Here is a 25,990-nt window from a genome sequence, read left to right as displayed (position 1 = left end):
GTATCATTTAGAAATGCTTAAGGGAAGCATATGATACTATTTTTTTTTCTAATTTTTTTTAAAGATTTATCTATTCATGCATACAAGCACTGGGGTGTAGGCCAGAAGGTGTGGGGGGTGAGAGGATTCATCAGAGACAGAGTGAGGAAAAGAACAGGCGGATCGACTGAAATACACTGCTGAGGGGAGCAGTGGGCGAGACAGGAGAAGTCTGCTGCTCCACGTGGGTCACGGCCCTGATGGGGGATCAAACTCTGCTGCAGTGGTGGCGGATAGCTTCATAGCACTGCGCCTTAACCCCTCCCTTGCGCCACCAGGGAGGCCCAATATGGTATTTAACTACTGCCACTCCAACTTCTTTATCACAAACATTTTTGAATGCAAGCCAAAGTTTACTATGTGCAGCCACAACTTTCTTTCCACACATTCTAAGTTCTTCATATATGTGCACATGAAAAAAAATTTCAACAGTTAAGCATTCTGCATAAACAGAAGATTAAGTGATAAAGTGTTCTTTAATATGTAGTTCCAGTAAAATACTACGGGTAAGTGCTTTATAATAAATCACAGTGCAAAAAAACTGTAATACAATGAGTAAGAATCCCCTGAATCAAAGACTACAAAGACAAGATACATCTCTTACAGAAAGGTACTAATAAATTTTAAAAGTTTGGAAAAAAATATGCTTTGTTATGCCCCTAACTGGTATATAAATGGATTCAAGTCAAGGATCACCATTGCCTGAAACTAGGTGGAAAGAGGTTGAAACATTTGGACAGTATTACCCAACACATTACCTATTAATTATAAGGGAAAAAAAATGCCCTTTAACGATAGTGATATGGCAGTCACCAACTCAACCAAGTGTAAGACTGACTATCCAACATGACTCAACTGATATGTTGCAATATGAAGTATATCACTTTGAAGTGTTCTTGCCAAAAATGTTTAATGCAAACCTATCTATACCTCTACACCTATCCATTCAAAGGAAATGAGTTAAAAAAAAAACGAGTTTACACATGAGGAACATAAGAGACAAAATCAAGTATTGGAAAATTTTACCAATGGCCTGCTGGGCTCATCTAAAGGTCAGCAGGAAGATGAAGGGGCGGGGAGTAAGCCTTTTCTAAATTACAAAGCTCAAATGCAAATGGATAATATATGGGCCTCCACGGTGGCACAGCAGGTTGAGCCCCATGCTGTGACGCTGTCTGCAGTCTCTGCAGTGCTGGTTCGATTCCCAGCAGGCCAGGGAGATTCCCACAAGGCGCAGCAGCCCTCTCCTGTCTCACCCACTGCTCCCCTCAACAGTGTCTTCGGTCCATCTGCCTGTTCTGCTCCCAGCTCTATCTTTGGTGAATTCTCTCACCCTCTCAACCTCCCATGCCTCTGACTTTACCCTAGTTCTTGTATAAATAAATCTTTAAAAAAAAAAAAAAGGAAGAAGAAGAAAAGGGATAATAAGACCTTTAGTGAGACCTTGTTTCAAAGTTACAATGGCCCAGCAGGCCATTGGTAAAGATATTGTTTAGGCAAATGGGAAGGTTTTAAAGTCGGCTGGAGGGGACCTCCCTGATGGCGCCAGAGGTTAAGACACAGCACTATGAAGCCATCCGCAGCCACTGCAGCACGAGTTCAATCCCCAGCCAGGGAAATAACAACGCACATGGCGCAGTAGACCTCTCCTGTCTCACCCTCTGCTCCCCTCAGCAGTGTATTTCAATCTGCCTGTTCTGTTCCCCACTCTGTCTCTGGCGAATCCTCTCACTCCCCATACCTCTGGCCTATACCCCAGTTCTTGTATACATAAATAAATCTTTTTAAAAATAAAATAAAGTTGGCTGGATATTATTAAATTATTTCATATTCTTAAGCATGGTGTGGTTGTGCAATGAAATCTAAATTAGTAGGAGATGCAGGCTGAAGCATTTGGGATCAAATAATGGAGAAAACAAGTATGGCAAAATGTTGGATCTAAAAGTTATGTGGCTGTTCACCATACTATTCATTTTTTGTATATGTGAAATTTTTCTTTTATTAAGTGGGATTAGAAGGCATGTATTACTTTTATCATTTAAAGCAAAGATTACAACTATAGTGTAACATTTCCAAAAACTGACATTTCACTCAATTTTATTTTCATTTTTGAGTAAATTTTACAAATGAAAGTTCAAGTCCTAGCAATTTTTAAAATACAAAGTCATAGCACTAGCAACTATATATTACATAAGTCTAAATGACCTTGAACAAGTAACCCCTAAGCTTTACCTTACACCATCTGTAATATAAGGACTCAACTAATCACAGCTTTCCCAACTTCACTGTTAAAAGTCCAGAAATGGATCTTTTAAACCCATAAGGCAGCCTCAAGTTATTCCAGGAACAATTCAAACCATTCTGTTCTGATAAAATCAGGTGAATCAGTATATTACAAATATTACTCTACCACTGCAACATTTTTTAAGTGCTGGAAGAAAAGATACTGCCCATCTAAAGCGAACTGCTGGAGAAGTTTACACACCAAAGAGAATAACCAGGTTGACCAAGATGTTACTGGCCACAATGTTGATATGGAAAAGTTGAGTGGTGGGTTCTTGACAGAAACAACCAAAGCTCATTTTTTCCAGATGCCCCACTTTTCTCCCTGGTTTCAAAAGGGAGAGCTCACTATTCTGTGTGAGAGTTTATGACCAATTAAGCAGCAATGTAAAATATTCATCCTGATATTTACTATCCCTCCAAGAGGCAGAAATTATATTTCCCCAATCTATTTCTCCAAAATACTGGTTCATATATTAAAATCTTCATTATAATTACTGTGTGTGTGTATATATATAGTAGGATAACTTATGCAAGTGTAATAACAAATACTTAAACAGAACTGTTGTAAACATTTTACTTATTTTATTTTACTTCAGATTTATTTCTATTTATTTCAGAATTGGGGTGTAGGCCAGAGGTGGCGGGGTGGTGAGAGGATTCACCAGAGACAGAGTGGGGAGCAAAACAGGCGGATTTACTGAAATACACTGAGAGGAGCAGCAGGCGAGACAGGAGAGGTCTGCCGCACCACATGTGGGTAGCTGCCTGGCTGGGGATCAAACGCAGGCCATAGCAGTGACAACACTGAGACTTAACCTCCAAGGCCACCAAGAAAGCCCTTACATATTTTATTTGTACCTGATAACTCTGGCAGCTCTTTCTGTCCACTTGTGTCAGTGCAAGCGTCCTTTCCTTTCCCTTTTTATAATAAACCTGCCCTTTTGGATATAATCAACAAACCCGGTAACTCTTTGAGGAAGAAAAACTTTACAAAGGAGCTTAACCTGAAGTTAGTGTTAGAATTTTAAAGGCACAGGGCCTCCCCTGGTGGCACAGGCGGTTGAGTGCAGCGCTGTGAAGCTGTCCACAGCCTCTGCAGCACAAGTTCAATCCCCGCTGGCCGGCCTGGGTCCCACGTGGCGCAGCAGACCTCTTCTGTCGTGCCCGCTGCTCCCCTCAGCAGTGTATTTCGTCAGTCTGTCTGTTCTGTTCCCCACTCTGTCTTTGGTGAATCCTCTCACCCTCCTACACATCTGGCCTGTACCCCAGTTCTTGTATAAAGAAATAAATCTTTTAAAAAAAAATTTAAAGGCACAGTAACTTATAAACTTTGTGTTACAGCTTTAAAATCAGATTTTTAAAAGCCCCAACAACTGTTTTAATACCACTGCTATTACTATCTCCAAACTTGTAGAAAATGATAAGAGTTTTAGGCACCTATACCGCAATTGCTGCACAAAATACTGAGGAGATATTTAATTCATTCCTTTCATTTAAAAATGACCAGTGATTTGGGGCCTCCCTTGTGGCTCAAGGGGTTAAATCTCAGTACTATATGCTATGGGCAGCCACTGCAGTTCAATCTGCAAGTTCAATCTGCAGCCAGGGGGCAGACCCACATGGTGCAGCAGACCTCTCCTGTCTCACCTGCTGCTCCCCCCTGCAGCGTATTTTAGTCAATGCGCCTGCTCTGCTCCCCACTCTGTCTCTGGTGAATCCTCTCACCACCATCCCACACACACACCTCTGGCCTGTACCCCAGCTCTTGCATGCATAAATAAACAAATCTTTAAAAAAATAAGTAGCAAAAAGACTGGAAATCAGCTACTGGAGAGAAAAGGAAAACTACAGAACTGCATTCTATGTTTATGACTCTACAGAAAGTATCTAGAAGGATAAAATTAACTATATCTGAAAAGTTTCACTGACAAGAGCAGAGAAAGGAATGATTGAAATAGAAAAGTAACTTTCAAAAACATATTAGGTAATCAATAAAGTTTTACATATTCCAAGATTCTCAACAAAAAATCTCAATCTATGGAGGCCATTCACTTCATTCACTGTGCAGGAAGTTTTAACACAGAAGGCTTGAGACTCTTAACCTTAAGAAGGCTGCCAGGTTGGCCCTTGGCTGGTGTCTAAGAACTTGGATTTGGGGAAAATCCCCACTTCTAGAATAAGAGTGGCTCACTGTGCCTAACTGACCCCAAAACATGGTTTATGTCAAGTACCTGCTTTCCTTCAGTCTAAAATTGGTATGTGGTCAGAGGGTGCATACATATTAAACCTTGGGCACTGATTCTTTGATGAGTTTCCCTGCCAAGCACCATTTTACATTTCATAATTCCATGCTGGAGGAATTAAGTGTGTCTTAAGTGACTCCACTGGAATAGGACTCCCAGTTTCCTCTGGACTTTACCCTATATACATTCTCCTTTTGTCAATTTTGTTTTGCATTCTTTTGCTGTATTAAATCATAGGCTTGAGTACAACAATATGTTGGGTTCCAACATGGAGTCCTCCCAGTAACCCCAGAGATGGTAGTCTCAGGGACCAACGACACACCCTAATAGGATGAAATGTCTTCTGAAGGTAACTGGGACCCAATTTGTGGATTTTTGCTCTATTATATGCAGAATCCATTTCAGAATTTTGGACTTTATCTAAAGACAATCCTGGAAGCTCTCTGAATTGGCTTGGGTATGTTTTAGGCACTAGAGTAGCAGAGACCGGCTAGATGCTCATCAAATCTGTTTCCATGTTTTAGTTAAACAATGAGACTATACTTCTCAGCCTCTCTTGGACAGGTGTGGCAAAGAAACTAGTTCAACTCAATGAAATGTAGACCAAAAAATGATACCAGCCACTTCCAGGCCTTGTACATTAAACCTCCTAGTCATAAACCGCTAGTTCTTTCACCATCTGCCAGCTGAAGAGGACCCTCAAGACTTAGAGGAAGCTGGGACCACAAGATGCAAAGCCGTCTGCATAGAAGGCAACCTAATAAACACTCCAGGAAAGCTATCTCAGTATTAGTGTCTCTTCTGTTAAGTCACTGGTACTTCGCAGTTTGTCTGTTACACTAGCCTGCTGTGCTGAAGAGAGGACATGATCCAACAACAACAACAAAAATTAAAATTACTTAGTGTGAAAAACTGAGAAAGAAAATAAGTCATAAGGAAATTAAGAATATCAGAGGAAAAGGGAAATGAATGCATTTAAGAGGAAACTGCAAGGACTTTTGAAACTGCATGAAAAATAAGGAAGTCAAGGAAAAGGAAGAGCCAAACACCCATGTCCAGACTAGGCACATGGGTTCCACTTCTGACATGAAACAACTGAGAAAGAGGAAGTTTAAACGGCAGGACAGAAAATGAGGAATTCAATTTAGGACACGTCTGGAGTGAGGGATACAGATGAAATCTACTGACAGGTGGATTTACAGTCTGGGGACATAACAAGCACAGGCTGCAAATACAGAACTGGGAGTCATCAACATGGAAGCAGAAGGACTGTGTAATGAGAATAAGAGTCCAGAGGGCTCTAAGAAGCTTAATATATTAAAGTAAGTAGAAAAAGAAACCAAAAATAGGAAATGAAGGAAAGTGGAGAGGGGGGAGAAGCTTAAGAGTGCAGAGCATCAGAAACCATGAAGCATTCTCTACTTAGTGAAACATAAGAATGGACAATGTCCCCAAGAGATATCTAAGGACTAATCTTGGGAAATAGCCATTGTGGTAGCCATACGCTAAAATAACCCCCAGGTCTGGGCCTCCCTGGTGGCGCAAGTGGTTAAGACACAACCTAGGAAGCTATCCGTAACCACTGCGGCATGATTTTGATCCCCGGCTGGCCAGGGAGACCCACGTGGCTCAGCAGACCTCTCCTGACTCGCCAGCTGCTCCCCTCAGCAGTATACTTTGGTCAGTCTGCCTGTTCTGCTCCCCCACTCTGTCTCTGGTGAATCCTCTCACCACCACCACCACCCCCCCACACACCTCTGGCCTGTACCCCAGCTCTTGTATAAATAAATAAATCTTTTATGAAAAATAAATAAAATAACCCCGATGAGTCTTGCCTGATATTTACAGTTATATAATTCCCTCCTCATAATGCAGGCTGGCCCTTAAATGTGGCTTCGAAAGAATAAAGTAGTAAGTCATTCTCAGGATTAAATTACAAAAAGGCTGATTTCTCTTTATCTCTCTGGGTCTGTGCCTGGAAGGAAGCAAGTTACAATGCTGTGAGCAACCCTATGAAGAGTGCACATGTGCAAGGGCTCATGACTTCTAACCAACAGCCAGCAAGGATTTGAAGCCTATCAACTGTCCCGTGGGTGAGTCGGTAAGATCTCCCCACATTCTAGTCTTGAGATGAGTGTAGCCTGTGGTCATAGCTGTATTGCAACTTTGTAAAACACTGAGGCAAAAGCACCTAGTTAAGCTGTGGCCGTGAAATAGTAAGAGGAAGAAAGTTTTAAACAGCTAAATTTGGATATAATTTGTTAAGCAGGAATTGATTAACGAATATATTCACTGTCTATAGAAACCACAGGAAAGAGAAAGATATTTTAAAAGACAGTTATAATTGGGAGTGTATAGAAAAGACCAAGAAGTTATTATAAATTATCAGAATTATCAACTATGAGATCAGTAAAGACCTTCAAGAGAGGCAAGTTAGTCCTTACTGAAAGGGAGGCCAAAACTCCTTAAAGGGGACAAAAAAGCTTCAGATAATAAGACCAAAACATCTCATGCAAACCTCAACCTCAGCCCTTCTAAAACTTCCCAACCACATCTATGGGCTGATCTGATCTACCTCCCCCTCCCCTTCAGCAAGCATGATGCACTATAAAATTTAATCACACTGCTCAATATAGTTTCATGTGTATTTTCCTTTTCATCAGTTTCCAAGGACATACCTCAGGTTTCTTCCTATCTCTTCCTTACCACAAGTCCCAACCAAATAACCCGTTTTTGTAGACCCTGAAAACTTCCAGAACCTTGGTAAGTCCAATATCAATATTCAATTTCTAGGTTTTTTTTTTTTTTTTTTTTTAAAGATTTATTTATTTATTTATTCAAGCACCGGGTACAGTCAGAAGCATGGGAGGGTGAGAGAATTCACCAGAGCCACTGCGGGGAACAGAACAGGCAGACTGATGAAACACACTGCTGAGGGGAGCAGTGGGCAAGACAGGAGAGGTCTGCCACACCATGTGGGACCCTCGCCAGCGGCCGGGGATCGAACCGGTACTACAGAGGCTACGGGCAGCTTCGCAGCCCAGCGCTCAACCGCTGTGCCACCAGGGGAGGCCCCAATTTCTAAGTTCTTAAAATAGAATTTGACTAGAATTTTACTGGCTAGAATTTTTAATAGAAAACAAAAAGTAGTCAAAGTTCAGGAAATTTCTTCCACCTTCAACTTTCCATAATCTCATTTCAAGTGGTTTTGCCTTTAACTGTAATAGTATTTGTCAAATAAAATCTCCAAAAGCATCCTGAAATGTCTAAGAGCAGGAGAGCCACTGACAGTCAATTAGAATTAGAGATTCAATAAACATTGTGCAAGGAAAGATAGCACTAGTAGCAAAGAACTATCCTTCCCAAATGCCAGCAGTGCTCTCGCTGAGAAAATACTGATAGGAAAAAGAAATAGAAAGAAAGTTGGGCCTCCCCGGTGGCGCAGCGGTTGAGCGCTGGGTTGCGAAGCTGCCCGCGGCCTCTGCAGCGCTGGTTCGATCTCCGGCTGCTCCCCGGCCACTGGAGGAGAGTCCCACATGGCGCGCAGACCTCTCCTGCCGCCGGCTGCTCCCCTCAGCAGTGTACTTCGGTCCTTCTGCCTGCTCTGCTCCCCACTCTGGTGAATTATCTCACCCTCCCGCGCTCTGACTATACCTACTACTTGTATAAATAAATAAATAAATCTTTAAAAAAAAAGGGTTAAAAAAAGAAAACAGTAAATTTAAAGGAAAAGGTGAAGAAGGTAGGACTAGACCCTATAGGTGATGAAAGGACTTTCTTTTGCTTTTACTGAAGACAAATGGAGAATCAAAAACTTTTAAAAATCTCTCCAGATAATGAATCAAGAATAATCTGGAGGGGGCCTCCCTGGTGGCGCAGGAGGTTGAGCACCGCACTGTGAAGCTGTCCGCAGCCTCTGCAGCGCGGGTTCGATCGGGGCCAGCCAGGCAAGAATCCCACATGGTGTGGCAGACCTCTCTGTCTCACCTGCTGCTCCCCTCAGCAGTGTATTTCAGTCAGTCTGCCTGTTCTGTTCCCCGCTCTGTCTCCAGTGAATTCTCTCGCCCTCCCGTGCATCTGGCCTGTACCCCGGTTCTTGTATAAAAATAAATCTTTAAAAACAAAAAAAGAATAAGCTGTAAGGAAGTAAAAGTAGAGGCAGCATAAATAATAGTACACTAGGAGACAATTAGTCACTGAAACCCAAACAGAGGAGTCTACAAAGCTATATACTAATGTTTCAAAATTAGGTTGAAGTAATTTATAATGCCAAAATGTCTGTGGTTGCCAAAGTCCTTAAAGGGTTACTAACTGGAGATAACTGACAATTCAAAATTAAATACTTTCACGCCATTGTTTTTATTTTATGTTTGGACAAACACCTTTAACTTCTATAAACTTTGGTATAGTTTCTGTTTGAAAAAGGAACCTTCTTCAAATATCCTTACCGTAACAGTGGGTATACACAAGGTACGTACATCTGTCTCCATTACCCAAGGAAAGAGTGAAAACACAACCATAAATAATCCAAAACATGGCCTATCCCCAAATCATGTATTAATGGGCTTAAAAAGTTCTAGTGTGAAACTTTTTTTTTTTAAAGATTTCTTTCTTTATGCACACAAGAGCTGGGGTACAGGCCAGAGGTGTGGAGAGGATTCACCAGAGACAGAGTGGGGAACAGAACAGGCAAATTGACCAAAATACACTGCTGAGGGTAGCATCGGGCGAGTCAGTAGAGGTCTGCTGCGCCATGTGGGTTGCTCCCTGGCTGGCCAGGGGATTGGCCAGGGGATCGAACTCAGTGCTGCAGAGGCTGCGGAAGCTTCATAGGTTGCATCTTAACCCCTTGTGCCACCAGGGAGGCCCCCTACTGTAAAACTTTTCAAGAACTCAGTAAGGGGGTCTCCCTAGTGGCCTAGGGGTTAAGTCTCAGCACTATCACTCCTACTGTGTGACTTCAACCCACAGCCAGGGAGCTGACCCACATATGACGCAGCAGACTCTCCTGTCTCACCCACTGCTCCCCTCAGCAATATATTTCAGTAAATCCACCTGTTCCCCTCCCCACTCTGTTCCGGGTGAATCCTCTCGCCCTCCCGCACCTGTGGCCCACACCTCAGTTCTTCTACACAGAAATAAATAAATCTAAAAATAAAAAAATAAAAAAAAACTCAGTAAGGGATAAGGTAATATTCAATAGCATAATGGTTGACAGGTCGTAAATTGATTTGAAATGAAATCTTTGCCAAGGATAAAAATAAATTAATCAAGAGTTGACTTGCTTTATAGGTGTTATCACTGTCACTTTAAAGATTTTTTTTTTTTAATACAGGCATGTTTTTATTTATCCATTTGTTTGTTTGTTTGTTTTGTTTATACATGCACTGGGCACAGTCAGAAGCGCGGGAGGGTGAAAGAATTCACCAGAGCCAGAGTAGGGAGCAGAGCAGGCAGAAGGACTGAAGTACACTGCCGAGGGGAGCAGCGGGACCCTCCTCCGGTGGCCGGGGAGCAGCCGGGGATCGAACCGGCGCCCCAGAGGCCGCGGGCAGCTTCGCAACCCAGGGCTCTACCGCTGCGCCACCTGGGAGGCCCTATCACTGTCACTTTAAACAAGCAATTTTACTCAGTGCAATTGAGCCTTAATACTTTTTTTTTCCCCCTGAGGGAGTTAATACTAACTTTTAAAAGAACATTTAATAGCTTTGTGTGCCTATCTTCAATACTTCACAAGAATTAATCCAATCCACACATCAACACAATTCAAAGTACTATTAGCAAATAAATCCCCCCCTTTTTTTTAGTGGGACCCTCCCCGGTGGCCAGGGATCGAACTAGCGCTGCAGAGGTTGCGGGCAGCCTCGCAGCCCAGTGCTCAACCGCTGCGCCACCAGGGGAGGCCCTAAATCCCTTATTTTAAAAATTGAAAAACTGAAGAGAGCCAGAAAGGCATGCTTATTCCAAAACTGAATAGGAACCTAGTTCTTAATTTATAATCAAATGAGGATTCAGGTCCACCTTCCTAGTAGCATTTACAAATTTTTAAAGCTACACATGTAATACACTTAAGACTACTAAACAACAGAGCAGACAATACCCTTCTTGAAGCAATTTAATTTTTTTAAAGATTTATTTTATTTATACATACAAGAGCTGGGGTATAGGCCAGAGGTGTGCATGGGTAAGAGGATTCACCAGAGACAGAATGGGGAGCAGAACAGGCGCGTGTACTGAAATATGAAATACACTGCTGAGCGGAACAGAGGTGAGACAGGAGAAGTCTGCTGCACCTTGGGGATCAAACTCATGCTGCAGTGGTTGCTGACAGCTTCATAGTGCTGACAGCATCATAGTGCCATCAGGGAGGCCTACTACTTAATTTTAAAAATATAACTATACCAAGAAACAATTAACTCAAGTATCTGCCTGAGTTCAATTTACATTGCTGAAGAGTATCTTAAAAGTTAAGCCCCTCCATCCTTTTTGACACTTCAACAGAATGCTAGTTTATTGCACTGAGGTTGAGTAATTTTTTGCCAGACTAAGTTTAACATCCTTACACTAAGGAAATGAAAAACCCAAATCTGTCTTGTCCTCCAAAAAAACTACTAGGGAAAACCTGTATTTGCTTTGGTCATAACTAAGAAAATCTTACCAAAATAAAACTTTATTAGTAGTTTTTCAAACACATGCATGCCAAGTCATTATGTTGTACATCTTAACTTGTAAGTACTGTATATCAATTATATAGCAAAACTGATGGGGGGGAAGGTTAGGAGTAGAGAAATAATCTCCCTAGTTAATTCAAGGAATTGCCAACATGTACACTGATTAATTCTACAGAATTATAGTGTCATGATGATGATCTAAATAAAATCCAATCCATGAAATGAAATCCTGAACTATAAAATGAACCTTCGGAGATTTTAATGAATAACTAACTTCCCATCTTTCTCTTTTTTTTTTTTTTAATGATCAAATCCGTAAATTTTTCTTGTATCAAGCTCAAGAAGTATAGAATTAATTTTAAGCTAGAATAGGAAAACCTGGCTTGACCTTTTAACTAGGGAAGACCTCACTTTCCTGGGCTTCAATGTCCTGAAGGATAATACTGTAATTCTGTATGACTAGGTTTCAAAGTTTAACCATCTAAAAGATGGGCCTCCCTGGTGGCGCAAGGGGTTAAGCAACACACTATGAAGCAATTCGCAGCCTCTGCAGCACGAGTTCAATCCCCAGCCCACCAGGTAGAAACCCACATGGCGCAGCAGACCTCTCCTGTCTCGCCCGCTGCTCCCCTCGGCAGACTGCCTGTTCTGTTCCCCACTCTGTCTCTGGTGGATCCTCTCACCACCACCACCTCCCCCCGCCCCCCACATCTCTGGCCTGTACCCCAGCTCTTATATGCATAAATAAATACATCTTTAAAAAATAAAATAAATAAACATCTAAAAGATGTCAACAAAATTCTAAGTATATAGCTCCAAGAAAAGCAGTCTGTGCCTCAAAGAACAAAATCCAGGGTACTGTTTTCCAAGAATGCTATGTCCTATAAATCTACCCAAGTGTAACAAATGAAGCCTTATTCAATTACAATTTGGGGCAACTGCATATTTATTGGGGGGGGGAGGGGAGGTTACCTGCTATAAAATGAGATAAAAATTTAAAAATAAAAAAACTTACAAGGCAGTGAGAGCTGGCCAAGAGGAATTTAAGAAATCAATTCTATTTAAGGATACCAATTTTATACAGTGAATCTGAGCTTAAACTGGAATGATAGATAATATTTTGATAGATCCAAACAACGATATTCCAGATAAAAGGGGCAAACACGTATTTGAGAACCAGTGAGCCTTTGTGACTATACTAGGTCCTCAGGTAAGTTTAAATGTTCTTGTTTGAACACTAATTCCTGACTGGTGCCACTGTGTGGAATTTGCACATTCTCCTCAAGTCTGTGTGGTGCCCTGGATTCCTCCCACATTCCAAAGATGTGCATATTAGGTTCATTGCGTGTCTAAATCGTCCCAGTATGAGTGAGTGTATGAGTGCCCTCCAATGGAACTGCATTCTGGCTAGAAATGCTGGTTCCTGTTCTAAATCCTCAACTGCTGAGTTGCTGGGATAGGCTCTGGGAACCCAAGACCCTGAACTAGGAAACAAGTGGGTTGGAAAATGAATGAAACAGTACAAATGATTGCTTAATATTGGAAGTGTGTTTGGTCTTTCTTTCAAAGTTTGGTGATGTTCTTGTGAATACACCATAGGAAGCTGACTCTTGTTGTTTATATCAACTAGCCTGTGACAAAATTAATTTCATTATATGTCAAAGTTGCAGCTTCCAAGAACCAATCAAAGATAGTAAGTGAGGACTTACTGTATAGCCTACAACAGCAATATGCCACCACAGGTATCAAGGATCAACACTTTATACAGCTCCAGGAAAACACTTGAAGGACTTTTAAGCAAAGGATGGCTATCTTCAAATCAACAATTTAGAAGGCAATTTGGCAGTAAAGAAAGCATTAACTGTATTCCTAGAATCTTTTACAATTAGAACGTATTCAGATATTACTTATGTAATAAAGAAACCCAACACAGTACATCTCCCCCCCCCCCCCAATCCACGAATGTTCCTATTTGGCAGATTATTTTTTTGGCTCTGAAAACGCTACTACCATTAATTAATATAAAAAAATTTTTTGAGCATTCCCAGACCCAGAAAATCACCTACCATGGTAATCCTACCCAACAGGACTATTCTAATCTCAACGTAGAGGGGAAAATGTGTAAACAAATGAGGAAAAGATACTGGAGATTAGCTAGACACTGCAAAAAAAGATAAAGGAAACAAAGCAGTACTACTCTTACGATGGGACTACATAAAAATTTAAAAGTAACATTGCATTTTAAGACTAGGAGCTATAAATTCATGGTGACAAATTTTCCAAATATTTATCTGAAAGGGAAATGCTGAGCTATTAATATGGAGCTTAAAAACAGTAAGACAGTATCTTTCATTCCACTTTAACTTCATATAATTAGTCCATCACACAGGAAAAAAAAAAAACCTTTCCTGCAGAATAACATCTCGTTCAACATTTTAGGAATACCCAGCTAACAACTGTCAACAAAATTCACCAAGACTTTTTATACTGAAGGTTTGCAATGAGTTTTCTAGCATTTAGGACAGAAATGTGTTTCTTAAATCTACACTCCCAAAGGTTGCACGCTTTCCCCTTCAAATCTCAACACACAGGTTCAGGTTAAGTCCATTCTTTGAATTACTGACTTTTCAAATAATGCATTTCAATGAATAATTTGTTTTGTTGCTTTGCTACATTCTTACAAATTTATTAGTGAAAAGTACATTAAAAAAACTTTTGTGGATATGGAGTGCAAAGGGCTTTTGATCCCATTTTAGCTTTGAAACGTGCTTCTTAAAAATTGTGAGCAAATAGAGAAAGAACTGCAGGCTTTTTCTATATATAAAATCTTAAAATAAGTCTCAGTGGGATTCCATTTTGAAACTTCCCAACAGGAAGTTCTGTGTGGTCAGAAGGGCCTTTACGAAGTGCTTCAGCTAATATTTTTATGGCTTAAGAGTTAGTTTTTTCTTTTATAAAAGAACATATAAGTTTATAAAATACAGCCTTTTAAAATGGCAGGCTCTTTTTTTTTAATTCAAGTAACAAACATTTTACAAAAAATTAGTATCTTAAAATGTAAGCATTCAATTACAATTATGGACAAATTCCGTCCCAGTGCCAAAGATTTGTTATCTCAGTGTGAAATAAAGATTCAAGTTTGTAAACTTGATAAGTTTTTTATAGCTAGGTCAGAAACCAACCAAAAACATACTTGAAAAAAGCAACATGCAAGGACAATCTGAGATCAGTCTTTAAACATGTTTTGAAGAGAGCGCAAGTATTTTCCCTTCTGACCTCCGCATATAAGGCTTTTTTTTTTTTTTTAAATGACTTAACCCAGAGTTAGGAGGATGTCAACATACTTAAAGCCTGAGAAGATCCATGTTAAAAACAGGGATTTAAACCCCCTGGAGAAATTTACAGACTAGAAAGCCAGAGATCAATACCAGTGAATTAGAAATCAAGAGAATTTCATTTCTGGTTCACCATATTGCCACAAAATCCTATCTTAAAACTTCCAAGATTACAATCTTAGGTAAGAAAGGAAATACTTTCAGTTATTAATGGTCAACTCTTTCTCTCTTGGTTCTACACTTAAGTTTCCACTAAAGGACTTCAGAACCACACTTGTTGAAAAGGGACCAACTCTCCAAATAGCTAACATTTCAGTCAAAGCACTACAAGATGCCTCAAACTTTATGTATCATCAGCTCATTTTCTCCTTAGACAAGGTAACAATTTGCAGGGCCCTAAAACATTATTTAAACTGTTACCATTTATCTTATTAATAGGTAAAATACCATGCTCCCAATCTTTGGAGGTGTAGGAATGTCAACTGGTGGCACAGACCACAAACATATTAAACTCAAACATCTGTACAAAAACCACTTGTTCTTTGTTTCAAAGAGTCCGTATTTACTTGTCTTCCCATTTCTTCATCCATGTATTCCTAACAGATTATCATGAGAGGAAAGTTCAAAATTTGGGGTGGGGGCAAAAAGCACCCACTTAAAAGTCAACTGCAATTACCGACTTTTAAAATAAGCCCCCAAGGCAATCGAGTTAGAGGAAGAGGGGGAGTATGGTTATTTTCTGGAAGAAAATAGCCTTTTTATGACAGTCCTAAGAAATGTGACATTTGCTTGAATGACTTCAGGGGAAAAGTTTACTTCTCAAAGTTTATTTGAAACACATTTTCAATACACATCAAGAAGTTTCTTTTTTAAAACCTACATAGCTTACTCTTACGGGGGGGCGCGGGGAGGGGTTGGTGGTTAACAATCTGTGTGGGCCAGGTTTGATGAATTCTGCAGAAGGGCTGGTACCTTAAAAAGAATTGTGTTTGGCCTTAAGTAACCCCTCCAAGACTCGCAGTAAATCTTACAAGGGCACTGAGGCCTACGGGGGCTCATCGCACGAGGGGGACACTTCCCCTGGGTGAGCAGCACCGCCACTACAGCTCAGACACTGGGCCAAGTGGGTGGGGGCCGACTTTGGAGAAAGTGTGAGCGCCCCGGCGCGCGAGTGGAACAAAACCTGTAGCAAGAAGTAATAAGGAAGTCCTCGCTCCCGCCCGCCCCTCCCACCGGCAAACACCGAAACAGCCCGGGTTTTGACAACGTGCTGGGGGCAGAGGGTGGGGGTAGGCAACTCCAGGTCCGAGGAAAGTAAGTGGGGAGCCTGCAGCTCCTCGAAACACGGTCCCCGCGCCCCAGGAGGTAGGCCTCGGGGGCCGATGCCCGCTGACTGCACCCATCCCGGAGCCCGGGGAGAAAGAGGCAGTTGAGGACCTCGTGGGGTCTGAGTGGGGTGCAGCCCGCGCCAGGGGAGGCCCCGCCGCCCGAACTGCCGCCAGCACCGCCCTCGGAGCCTCCAGGCCCCGGCCGGGGGCCAGCCCAAGTCTCGCCCCGAGCCCCGCGCGCCTCTCCGCGGAGCCTTTAGCCTGGCCTCTTCTCTTCAAAGCCCGAGGACTCCGCGAGCCAGAGGGAGCGAGGCCGCCCTCTCCCGACTCCCCACTTTCCAGTCCCGACTGCCCCGTACTCCGCGGAGCTCGGGAAAACGCTCCCAATGGCCCCGGGACCACCGCCGTTGCTTCCCCCACCGGCACCCGCGTTCCGCAGCTGACACCGCCAACCTGCCGCAGCCCCCGGCCCCAACCCACCGCACCTCAGGCGGCTCCGGCGGCGCTGGACACAGGAAACTCCTGGGTCCCCGACTCCGGCTCTGCTCGACCCCCTCTTCGGTTAACTCCGCTTGTTTCTCGACAAAATGGCGCCGGAGGTCGCGCGCGCACGTCGCGGCCTTTCCCCTCCCCGTTCCCATTTCATCATTCGCTGGCCGGCCGAGGAGGGATGACCCCAGCATCAGCCAATGAGCGAGCGCTGCCTTGGCTCCCGCCCAATCAGCGGTAGATGCCCGCGGATTTCAACCAATCATACTCTATCACTTGCAGAAGTCTAGGAAGAAATCAGGCTCCTGCTAGCAACGACCAATCCGGACTCCTACTTCGCGGGCTTTGGCCAATGGCCGCTCAGCAGTCCCTGGGGACCGGAGTCGGAGCGTCGCGCCTGCGCTCGAAGTGAGGACCAATGGGAAGATGCAAGTAACTTCGATTTGGGGGTTCACGGACTTCCCACCTGCCCTCGAATTCTTTGACCAATAAGGGTCTGGCGTTGCTTCCGAGAAACAATAAATGTAGTGGGGCATAAACCCTTGCCTCCTTGCGAGGGAAGTACTTTGAGTTAAAGTGAAGCAGCTTTCCCGCGCTTTGCATTCTCTTTCCAGTAGACCGCGGGGCTTCCCAAGCTTAGACATCCCCTTCTCCTCGTGTCTCTTTGGCGGGGAGCGCCAGCAACCAGAAAGCAAGCCCGGCTGTAACTAGAGTTGACCGATTTGCAACCTGGGATATGTAGTTCCCCAGCCCGTTTCTGTCACAACAGTAATTCGTCACCAACTGCGCCCTAGGGGAAGCGGTGCATGCTGGGGAATGTAGTATTCCTTGGCTCTCCCCTGGTCTTAGCCCACCTAAGTTTCCTCAGGAGAACTTTCTCTTCGGAGTTCTGCTATTTGAAGGAGAAATGCCTTACTGAGAGGTAGGATGTTAAGGTTCTCTTTTTGGCTTATACCCTATAAGGGTTCTGTGGAGAAAAAGCGGAGAAACAGCTTCTGCTAGGAATTATTATCTATAGTCTATTGTAAGCTTCTTGTGGTCACCTGTACTTAAAGGAGGGTGAGAGGACTGAGAAGGAAATGTTGACGGGTTGACTCTTTTACTGTCTGAAAAAAAAGCAAAAACAAAAAAATAAACTATCCCCTCATCACCCCAGTCCTCAGGGTGGACTCAGTAGCCAGGTGTCACTTACTTGTGCCTAAAAATACATTTTTTTAAGTAAGTTTTTTAAGAGACAAAAAGTGATATCCATCAAAGTCAGCTAATCTAAGGTCAACTCTATAGTTCTGCTAGTTTAGGTCTCAAATATGGATCTCCTAAAATGAAATAAGTTAAAATAAATCTGAATTGCCTTTCCCCCACTTCAGCCTGTCTTTGCCAGAAAAATGGTTTGCTGCTTCATACGGAGGCTGCTTTGGGAGACCCTTGAGCCCACTGCTTCGCCTCCCCCAGAGCTGCACCAACACCATTCCTAGGATTTAACCTGCCTTGGGGACTTAGTGAAGATTTACACAATTGCGTGGAGATCAAAGTCCTTCAACTGTGTGTCTTCAGGAATTCTGGGTGGCTTCTATCCTTAGTAGAAAGCAGAGACACTCAGTTAAAAACAAGACAGCAGTTCCAAAATGGAGTCACTAATGATAAGCCCCAAAGGTCACCAAATTGAGACTTAATTATAGGTTTGGCCTCTTCCAGAGGCCAAAAGCACCTAGGCAACACTAGTGAAGTCATCAGCCTGAAAGACCCCCCCCCCCCAAAGGAAAGTGACCTTGACATAACCAATCCACTTTTTTGCTAGGATCACTTCCTATTCCCTCTCCCTTCTTTCACTGTGTGTTCAAGCTCCCCAGAGGTCCTTTCTGTCAGCTAGATGAGAGGCTGCCTGATTCATGAATCACTGAATAAAGCCATTAAGATCCTTAAAACTTACTCAGTTGAATTTTACGTTTTTGTGGGGTTTTTTTTTAATATATTTAGTTATTTATTTATTTAGGCATACAAGAACTAGGGTATAAGCCAGAGGTGTGGGGGGGTGGTGAGCGGATTCACCAGAGACAGAGTGGGGAGCAGAACAGGCAGACTGACTGAAATACACTGCTGAGGGGAGCAGGAGGAGACAGGAGGGGTCTGCTGCGCCATGTGGGTCAGCTCCCTGACCAGCCAGGATCGATCTCATGTTGCAGAAGCTGTGGATAGCTTCACAGTGCTGTGCTTTAACGCCTTGCGCCACCAGGGAGGCCCTGAACCCCCTTATAACTCAACAATTTTGTGTCCTGGGGTTCAAACAGATATAGAAACAGACTATTTCAGCCAGCTGCTAATTATTCACCTGGCCTCTCTCCTCAGTCTTCTTGCAGTTCTTTGCCCCCAATTAACTATGCATCCTAGGCTCTGGGAGAACTTTATAAATCCTTTTGTTTCCCAAAATAACCTGAAGAAGGAAATGTAAGTGCTAGGAAACAAAAGCTTTATTGAATTGGGTTGTGGTAAAGGGAAAAATACCTAGAAGACAAAGGACTTAGACACTTTGAGACCTGTGCAAGCTATGTTATAAAATATGTGGAGGTGCCTGGAAGAAAGGTTAGCAGAAACACAAAGCCTTGTTATTCCATGTTCTTGCTTTTCAGTCCTATTTATCAAATTACTTAGTAACCTGACTACCTTACCATTCTCTGTCCTATCCAAAGTAACTCACTGACAGCCTTAAGTCTAAATTCTGATCTTCGGGCCTCCCCGGTGGCGCAGCGGTTGAGCACTGGGTTGCAAAGCTGCCCGCAGCCTCTGCCGCGCCTGTTTGATCCCCAGCTGCTCCCCGGCCACCAGAGGAGGGTCCCGCATGGCGCGCAGACCTCTCCTGCCGCCCGCTGCTCCCCTCAGCAGTGTACTTCGGTCCTTCTGCCTGTTCTGCTCCCCGTTCTGGCTCTGGTGAGTTCTCTCACCCTCCAGTGCTTCTGACTGTACCCAGTTCTTGTATATATAAATTAATTAATTAATTAATTAAATTCTGATCTTCTTATTCCCTAGCACCACCACCTGGCTCCAAACCTTCTAGGCCCCTGGGCACCCTGACTTTGGTATGACCTCGTTGCTCTACCTAAGAGGAGGATGTCCAAGGAGCCCCATTGCAAAAAGTCCACTGAGCCATTCAAACTCAGGTCCTAAACCCAGAGGTACCCCCTAACCTTCTGTGCAACCTTGGGAAAGTACTTCTCCTTTCTGGACCTATTTTTCCTTCTTCACTATTCTAAGGTTATTGGCCAAGCATTAGATGGCTTTCAAACTGTGTTGCTGTGGACTCTTGAGAGGCTAAGGATGTACTTGGGGTCGTAATCATGTGCACGCAGTTTTGTTTTTGTTTTTTTTTTTTTAAAGATTTATTTATTTATTTATACAAGCACTGGGTACAGTCAGAGGCGCCAGAGGGTGAGAGAATTCACCAGAGCCAGAGGGGAGAGCAGAGCAGGCACACTGACGAAGTACACTGCTGAGGGGAGCAGTGGGTGGCAGGAGAGGTCTGCGTGCCATGTGGGACCCACGCCTGAGCTGCTGGGGATCGAACCGGTGCTGCAGAGGCTGCGAGCAGCTTCGCAACCCAGTGCTCAACCACTGCGCCACCAGGGAAGCCCTGTTTTTTCAATCAACTAATCTATTTGAAAAGTAGAACCTACACACAATAAAAAAAAAAGTGAAAAATACAATTAACTTACTTTATCACATCCATCTCTCAGGACCCTGTGAGCTAGGACTGAGTTATTTACCCCAACTTACCAATCATAAAATTGAGGGCTAGTGGGATTGAGTCCCTTGTCCAAGGTCAGAATCCTGGTCAATGGAGGAGTGAGAGTTGCACCCAGGCTGTCTTACTTCAGGACTTACATCTTCAGCTACCACACTCTAAGCTATGGTTTGGAAACCCCCTTAATCAGGTGTCCTTAAAGGTCCCATCTATAATGTTCAATGGCCCATTAGTGGTCAGATACTTTCCCAAACCAACAAATGGGATGCACAGTCTGATAGTGTTGTACATGAGTGAGACAGGTTCTGAAAGTAGCGCTGTATTTTTGGTGTTTTCCACGTGGAGTTTACATATAAATCCTCAGATCCTATCCTTAATGGGAAATTTTATCCCAATACTGTGTAGGATGCATCTGACTTTTTCTTCTTCTAAGGCTTTCTCCCCCTCTGCCTCTCTGCATGAGAGAAGAAGAAAGAAACTAAGAGAGGGAAAGGGATAGGCCTCACAGACTCCCCTGGGGGTGGGGGGGGGGAGAGTGGGCGGGGAAGTAGAAGGTAGGGAACCCACAGTGAAGTTCCCACTCTTATCCACTCACAAACCATCTTTGAGAAGAAAAACAGCGAGAAAAACAAATGAGAAATCAGGGACATGGGGAGTTAAGATGGGGGTAGGGGTGACTGCAGTACCTCAGGGGAGAATGAAGGCTTGTGGCCATGCATCCCTGCAGCAGGGTGTTCTAGGATGTTTGTAGAAGAAATGGGAGAGAGCAGGTTGTCCCCTTGGGATTGTGTGTGTGCTGGGGGTGGGCAGGGTCTAGGGGTTCTAAGGAACAAGGACTCGGGCCAGGAGCATGGCTCCCCCTAGATCCTGGATTTCTGGGCTGTAGGATCCCAGTTCTGGGGTGTATAGTTACATGCAGAGGAGTGTCACCCTCTCCAGTAGGCTGGATCCGGTTGAAAAGGAAATAAATAATAATAAGTGTGAGGGAGGCAGACTGCAAAGGGCTTAGGCAATTGAGACCAGACCACGGGCTCTAGGTGGGTGATGGAGGCAAGGTCAGTCCAGGCCAAACCAGGGCAGGAAACAGTTTTTCTCAGGTTTGGCCCCAGATGTAGAGGCTAGAGAAGTCCTCAGTGATGCACTTCATCTCTAATTGTTTAAGGCTATTGTGTCCCTATTTATTTTCTGTCTAGTTGAGCTATCCAAAAGTGAGAGTGGGGTGTTAAAGTCCCTACTACAAGTGTTTTTTTTCCAGTGTCTGTTTTCAGAGTTCATAGTAGCTGTCTGATATATTTTGGTCCTCCTTCATTTCATGAGTATACGTTGGTGAGTGTTATGTCTTCCTGATGCAGTATTCCCTTAATCATGATATAGATTGTATCCATCCCTCTCTTGTTAACTGTTTTTAACTGGAAATCTGTTTTGTATGATATAAGTATGCCTGTTCCTGCCTTCCTTTATTATGCATACAAGAGCTGGGGTGTAGGCCATAGGTGCAGAGGGTGAGAGGATTCACCAGAGACAGAGTGCAGTGCACAACAGGTGGATCTACTGAATTACACTGCTGAGGGGAGCAGCAGGTGAGACAGGAGAGGTCTGCTGCACCATATGTGGGTTAGCTCCCCAGCCCAGGATCAAACTCAGGCCATAGTGGTGATAACTCTGAGACTTATCCCCTAGGCCACCAGGGAGGGCCCCCTCATATTCTTTAAAGAAACAAACAACCTCTTTTTTCCTGGCACCATGGTCCCCCATCTAGGGGACCAAGAAAGGTTCTTCTCAGCCACTTCTGCTCTCTGTGGCCTCTGTAAAGGAGTTCCTCTTTAAAGCAACCCTCAGATCTACTGATGCTTATTTGGGTGTCCTTTCACAGTTACTGACTCTGAGGGGCAAAAGGGGGTTGTGAAAATTAGTAAAGAATACCTCAACTAAATTTAGTTGGGAAGTCTTATGGGGGAGGTTTTATGTTTTATCACCCCAACATTTGCATACCCCAACAGGAAGGAACATTTCCTTACAGTTTCAAACAGGAAGAAATCTACTACTCCAAAGGCAGATTTACCCTGCCCAGTAATGCCTCCACCAAAGTGCAGCAGCCAAGCTGATGAGAGGTCATCACCATCCTCGACTCTCACTCTCCTCCAATGGACTGTCATTTAGAGCAGCCCCTCCCAACGCCCCTCTTTTCCTCTCCAAAAGCAAATCCTTCTCCCTTGTGTTCATAGACATGTGGTCTGTCATAGCATTCATTCCCCAAATTGCAATTCCTCTGGCTATTCCCAAACAAATTCACTTTCGCTGATAAAAATAACTAGCTACTTAAAGTTGACAAGAGTTTAGAGCTGGAGAATCAGTTACTTCTGAGCAAGCAACTCCCCCAACTCTACGATCACCTCCCTGTCAAACTCTCATTAATTGTCAATTGAATGTCTCCTATTTCCTGGACCATAGCTTTTAATAGTAGTCTTTTTTTAAAAAGATTTATTTTATTTATACAATAGCTGCGGTACAGGCCAGAGGTGTGGGAGAGTGAGAGGATTCACCAGAGACAGAGTGGGGAGCAGAACAGGCAAATGGACCAAAAACAGTACTGAGAGGAGCATCGGGTGAGACAGGATAGGTCTGCCATGCCATATGGGCATCTCCCTGGCTGGCCGGGAATCGAACCTGTGCTGCAGAGGCTGCAGACAGCTTCACAGTGCTGCGCTCAACACGCTGCACCATTGGGGAGGCCCCTCAACAGTAGTTTCTTAAGGTGCCTGTGATGGTTGATGTTGCTCACAGACTAGTAGAGGAGCCCACTGTTGAACAATGAGTTACAAGAGTGATAAGTATTAATAAATGGAGAAGCACAGGGACCCCAATACTGTAGGGATTCAACAACTCTCTAAGGATGTGAAAGGAATAGCAGTTTTATAGTTAAAGTGGTCGAGACAGAGGGCATTTCAGCAAAGAACTAAGCCATCTAGAGATGATACTGGCATCTCTGGGCATCTTTGAGGAACTGAAAGGTTAGGAAGACTGTAGGCCAAAAGGGTAGCCAGAGGCTACTAGAGCTGTGATCTAGACTTATCCTAAGGCTCTGGGAAGGCTTTGAAGGGTTAGGTGGAACAAATGACATACTGTGGAACAAAGTCAGCAAAGTTTAGGCACAAAGGAAAAATAAAATAACCTGCAGAGATTTGCATCAGCATGTCAGAGAAATTGCTGTGATAGCACCGTGCAATTTGCCAACCAGTATGCAGCAAAACCCCAGCCTTGAAGAAATTACAGCATGGTGTCCCCGAAGTGACCAGCAGACACTTCCGAAACATAAGTATTCTCTGATGATAGATTTTATCTCTGAGGTCCTTGCCTTCCTCACACATAGATTGCATCTGCCACAGAGATAACCCCCACCCTTTTCAGGTGTGCATATCTTCATTTGGCCAGGATACTAGAAAATTATCACGTCTACAAAAATGAATGCTTTGCTACTCTAATATGCTTGCCTTAATGTGACTCTTTTTCTACTGACATTAGCCCACCTGTCCCAACAGTATACAAGCTGGGTCCTACCTTAGGGGAGCCAGGAACATCCTTCTTACTGGATTGCTTGCACTCTTTCTTCTAGGTTAACTCTCAATCTTGACTCTGAAAAATAAACTTCCTTTCCTTCACATGTGGCTGATTATTTTACAACAGACAGTTGCATTGTTTTGCATTGTTTTACACGCTGGTTGTGTTGTCGAAAAAGGATTGGTGCCCAGTCAGAGGAGTTGCTGGAACACTCACCGGAAGCTACTGTTGGAGTCAATGGGAGGTGGCAGCCACAGGAAGTGGGGCCGCTAGAGTTGTGGTAGATACAAGTATCAGACTTTGGCAAATGATGGAGTATGAAAGATGAGAGAAAAAAGTGCAGAATTGGCTGCTGCTGAGTACCTTTCTCCCATGAAATAGAGACTGAAGAATTAGTGAGTACGGTTGAATGATTACAGTTTGGGGGTTCAAGGTGCCCATGATTCACTCATATGGGGAGGTCAAGTGGCCCCCACAGGCTAAAGCTCTGGGAGACTGAAGTCACTGACTACAGGTGGCCTTGCAACAGCTCAGAGAGTGTGGACTCTGGGATCTAAGAAGAGATTGCTCATTCTCCTGGTTGAGGGAAGAATCTCAAGCAAGCAGGGAACAGCCCAGCCCTGGAGGCCCGAGGACTTCTGTGAGGTCACAGAAGAGAACTGAGAGACTCTGTTTCTGAGCAGTCAAGCAAGGAGAAGCCAGATTGGCATGGAGAGGGAAGGAGGTGTGCTGCAGCTAGAGGCAGGCCAGGCAGGGCTTTGAGCTGTTTTGTTTGTGTTTTAGATAGAGATATTGCCTTGGTTTATATCTAAATGCTAATGAAGTTCTTTTGAAAAGAAGTGTTCTGGGTGGAGCTCTGCTTTGGATAGCTGGCCAGACGATCTTTTTGTTTTCCAAAAGGAAGGAAGAAAACTTGGGCTTTGATGTTCTCTCCAGTCCTCTTCTTGATGGTTGTTTTCCAAAACAGAATGTGTCCCCCATTAGGAGATGTTCTGGAACAGACTCTTCTCCAGGCTGCTGACCTCTGGAAGAAAGATGGGATTAGATACTCCAACCCCAGCCAGGCCTCCCCTGAGTCCACACTTTCCCTTGGGGCACCACACCCTCTACTTCAAGGCCTTCAGAAATCATTCCTTATGCAAGCTGGCTAAGTATCTTGTAGGCCAGGGCACAGAGGTCCTACTGTTGCAGCTCTTGGCAGAAGGTGGTTGTGTCTATGTTCTGCCTCTGAGACTGAGAGTTAACCTAGGAGCCACAGGAGAAGCCACATAGCTATGTCTACTGTGGAACTCGGGGAAACTGAAAATAAGAATTCCCGGAGTCCCTTATTTTTTTTTTTAAAGATTTATTTATTTATGCATATAAGAACTGGGGTACAGGACTACAGGTGAGAGGATTCACCAGAGACAGAGTAGGGAGCAGAATAGGCGGATTGACTGATATACACTGCCGAGGGGAGTATCTGGCGAATCAGGAGAGGTCTGCTGGGCCTTGTGGGTCACGTGCCTGGCCGAGGATCGAACTCATGCGGCAGTGGCTGCAGATAGCTTCATAGTGCTGTCACTTTACCCCTTACGCCACCAGGGAGGGCCCCCAGAGTCCTTTTTTTTTTTTTTTTAAGAGTTATTTATTTATTTATATAAGCACTGGGCACAGTCAGTAGTGCGGGAGGGTGAGAGAATTCACCAGAGCCAGAGTGGGGAACAGACTGACGAAATACACAGCTGAGGGGAGCAGCGGGTGGCAAGAGACGTCTGTCGCTCCATGTGGGACCCTCCGGGGACCGAACCGGCACCACAGAAGCTGTGGGCAGCCTTCCAGCCCAGCGCTCAACCACTGCGCCACCAGGGAGGCCTCCCAGAATCCCTTTTTGACCCTGTCTCTCACTTGGCAAAAAGTTGCACCTAAACCTGAGCCTGTCCACTCTTCCAGCATCACAGCCCTTTTGTATGCCATCTTCCTGGACCATAAGACCCCCACTACATCTGATCTGTTAGGGGGAAAGGATGCCCTGAACAAACTCCACAAACACAGGTTTTATCAGGCAACCCACTTCAGATCTGGGTTGCCCTGTAACATGTCACATAGCTTTTGATTGCAACCTGAGCCTCTCCCTCTCCTATTTCTTCTTTCAACAAATATTTGTGTGCTTACTACATTCCAGGCATTGTTACAGGTGCTGGGATCAGAACAGTGAACTTCTACCCTGGATTGCATCTTAGTGCCTGCTATTTCTGTCCTCTCTCTCCCCGCAAGAATCCCTCAGTCCAGGGCCTCCCCAGTGGCGCAGCGGCTTGGGCACAGT

General features: G+C 44.0%; 1 protein-coding gene across 9 annotated transcripts in view; it reads right to left on the bottom strand.

Moving 5' to 3' along the window:
• Nucleotides 1-24,247, bottom strand: part of CNOT1 (CCR4-NOT transcription complex subunit 1) — a 96,835-nt gene extending 72,588 nt beyond the window's left edge. For 8 of the 9 annotated variants that reach the window (XM_037516433.2, XM_037516436.2, XM_037516437.1 and 5 more), the window contains exon 1: nucleotides 16,388-16,524. The gene's annotated coding sequence lies outside the window, so the exon portion shown is untranslated. Of the gene's footprint in view, nucleotides 1-16,387; nucleotides 16,525-23,685 lie in introns of those variants that run through there. The other variant, XM_054697078.1, reaches the window with a different exon arrangement.
• Nucleotides 24,248-25,990: the final 1,743 nt, after the last annotated feature.

This window comes from Talpa occidentalis, unplaced genomic scaffold, assembly GCF_014898055.3.
Source record: "Talpa occidentalis isolate TD23 unplaced genomic scaffold, MPIMG_talOcc4v2.1 talOcc4.17, whole genome shotgun sequence".
NCBI classification, from domain to species: domain Eukaryota; kingdom Metazoa; phylum Chordata; class Mammalia; order Eulipotyphla; family Talpidae; genus Talpa; species Talpa occidentalis.
Note: the sequence above shows the minus strand (reverse complement) of the source record. Positions and strands in the feature narration are given on the sequence as shown.